The sequence below is a fragment of the Octodon degus genome, unplaced genomic scaffold, assembly GCF_000260255.1.
Source record: "Octodon degus isolate 3935 unplaced genomic scaffold, OctDeg1.0 scaffold00007, whole genome shotgun sequence".
NCBI classification, from domain to species: Eukaryota; Metazoa; Chordata; class Mammalia; order Rodentia; family Octodontidae; genus Octodon; species Octodon degus.
Window position 1 is genome coordinate 26,394,791 of NW_004524583.1, and position 3,272 is coordinate 26,398,062.

The window sequence follows — 3,272 nt, forward strand, 5'->3', positions numbered from 1 at the left end:
TTATTTCTAAAATTCATTCTTCAGTTTTAGAGAATACAAACTCATCCCAGATACCTTTCAGGTTGGGAGTTTCATTCTCCTATATCAGCATGAGAGCCTGCCTGGCCAGCACAAGGTCCTGAGTTCGATACCCCGTACTCCGGTACTGCCAAATACACTTCTTACATACACTAAGTCAACACACTGGCCAACAAATTAGCTGTTTAAGACACATTTGTGAACAAGCCAGACCCCATCTCAAAAAACAAACCTCATACCATCTGTGGAAAAGATAACAGGATAAAGTGTGAGGCTTCAGCACACTGCCCAGTGATTTTTGAACAAAGTAGGCGGGTGAGTTCAGTGGATATATGAGAGGAAAAGTAAGGCCTAAAGCGCAGGCAAAGCAAGAGCCACACGGAGGGTGCCGCCTAGCACATCCCAGGGTGGCAAAGAGGCCACAGGAGAAATGAAGCAGGCACAGCTTCGCAGTGAGCTTCAAATGAAACAGCGCCCTCCGAGAGTTCTGAGTGGAATAACGGCAAGATGTGACTAGCTGGGTTACTCCAGATAATGTGGAGAACAGAGTTCAGGAGAATAAGACTTAAAGAGAGAAGATCAATTAGGAAACCTCGATCCCAGCTCTTAGGGAGGCACCCCCCTCTTTTTTTTTTTTTTTTTTACAAAATAGCAGGCTTTTTTTAAATATATATATACTAAGAATCAAACTCAGAACCTTGTGTTTGTCAAGCAGGTACTTGTGCCACTGAGCTATATCCCTGGCTTAAGACACATTTTTCAAAAGGTTAGGGTGTAGCTCAGTAGTAGAGTGTTTGCCTAATATGCATGAGGCCCCAGGTCTGACCCCCAGCACTGTAAAACAAGGACACCATTGCAGTCACCCAGGAGAGGTGGTGATTTATAGATGAAGCTGCTGGGAAAGGGTGGCATGACTGATTTTTGGCTTTATTTATTTATTTATTTATTTATTTATTTATTTTGAGGAACTGGGGATGGAACTCAGGCCTTTGCACTTGCCAGGGAAGTGCTTACTCTACTGAGCCATCTCTCCGGCCCTTGACTGATTTTTGGATACCATATGTCTTGAGGATTTGGGGCTGATGTGTCAACTATTCAATGCTGTTTAATAGACTCTTCTAAGAACTAGCAGGTTGAAACAACAAGGATTTTATTTACTTACAGTTCTGTGCTCAGAAATTGAGACAAGCAAGGCTCAGCTGAGCAGTTCTGGTCCTTGTAGCATCTACTGGAGAGGCTTGCCCAGCAGTAGCCGGCTGGTGTAACAGAAAGAGAGGGGAAGGGAACCTCCTCGGGGCTGGGGACTCAGCACTTTCTCCATAGCCTCTCTCCATCAGCATCCTCAGAGCTTGGTGGCGTCCAGGTACTCAGCACTTTCTCCATAGCCTCTCTCCATCAGCATCCTCAGAGCCTGGTGGCGTCCAGGTACTCAGACTTATGTAGTGCCTTGCAGCAAGCCCCATTGTGGAATAATTCTCAATACTTTGCTTACACTATGCCGTGTACTATCTCATGGCTAAAATTAATCACATGGGGGAGAGACAGTGCCAAGGGCCTGATTCCTCCAAGAGTACTTTCATAACAGGTTTTGAGGGAAAGACAGGAATCAATGGATTCTCAAATTCTAGATTTTTGGCCTAAATACATTCAAAGACAGTGTTACCACCATTTTAAAAAAGAAAAAGGAAAACTACTAACAGAGAAACCTGTTTGTGGACCTGTATTAATAGTCACAAGCTGGACATGGTGGTACACACCTGTAATCCCAGCACTTGGGAGGCTGAGGCAGGAGAATCATTGCAAGTGTGAGGCCAGCCTGGAATACAAAGTGGGCTCAAGGCCAGCCTGAGCTGCAGAGCCAGACCCTTTCCTAAAAAGAGAAAAAAGTTACATTTTGTACAAGGTAAATTTGGAACGGGCTACCAGATATACAAATAGATGTTTAAGTTGGGGGGAAGTAGGGTTTCACATTAATTAGTGTGGTGGAAGCAAAGGGGCAGATTAACTGTCAGAGTGGCCACAGAGTAACACATTTACCATAGTGATACAAGGATATCAGTACCTCTAACACGATATAAGACAAATATTGTAACTCCCAATATGTTAGATGTTGAGCTTGTCTTTAATTTTTATCCCCCCCAGAACCGGGGATTGAACTCAGGTCCTTGCGCTTGCCAGTGAAGCACTTATTCCACTGAGCCATCTCCCCGCCCTATATCTTCTTTAAAATTGAAGGGAAAAAAAAACCAAAATAAAATTGAAGGAGGACTGGTGAGATAGCTCAGCAGACTAAGTACCTGCTCACTCAACAGCAGGGACTGGGGTTTGATCCCCAGTATCACCCGGTACACTGGCCCCGCTCCCGGGTGCGCTGAGCAGCACCAAGACCAAGTGTGGTAGTGCACACCTATAATCCCAGCTTTGGGGAGGCCGAGAGAGGAGGATCACTATGACTCCTAGCGGCTTACTGAGACCATGTATCAAATACTAAATAAATAAATAAAATCCAAGAATGAATTGTAGGAACGGAGGTTAAGAGTAGGATATATTTGTTTATTTACTGGTACCCAGGATGGAAAGCTACTGCCAGAGGGACAGGAGGGGACCCGTACAGATGGTGGAGGACCCCGCTGTATATGGCAACTTTACAGAGCAAAACGTACATGGGTACAACGCGGATTACAGCTACGATCAACCAGTAAGATTATAAGTATAGCTGCTTAGGCGATACTGATCCAGCGGGAAGCAGGTCAGCAAGCAAGAGGGCTTGGACAGAATGAAGACCTCCTCACGCAGGTGAGGGATGGGGCGGGGGCTTGGCTGAGCTGAGCTGACTGGGGTCCATCCACCCCTGGGGAGTAGGGCAGGGCAGGGCAGTCCCCCCTCGCTGCGATCTTGAGGCCTGGCCTCCAGCTACGCTTGGGTGTTCCCACCTTTGCTCTGCACTTCCTCGGGGCCCAGCACTGTCTGCTTGAAATACTTCTACCTAACTTCTAGCAGCAGGCCAGCCAGCGGCTTAGGCCTGCCGGTCACACTCGGACTTAGAGACCGGAGACGGCGAGCGCCCTTTCCAGGGACACTAGCGACTGGAGGGCCGGGGAGCAGGACGGGACAGGCAAGCGGGCTCCGGACGCCCAGCGCCCGGCCCTCCCCTCCCCTCCCGCGCTTGCCCAAGCCCGCTCCCGCCCCTACCCTCCCTCGCGCGGCCCTCCCCTCCCAGCGCCCTCCCCTCCCCTCCCCTCCTGTCCCCTCCC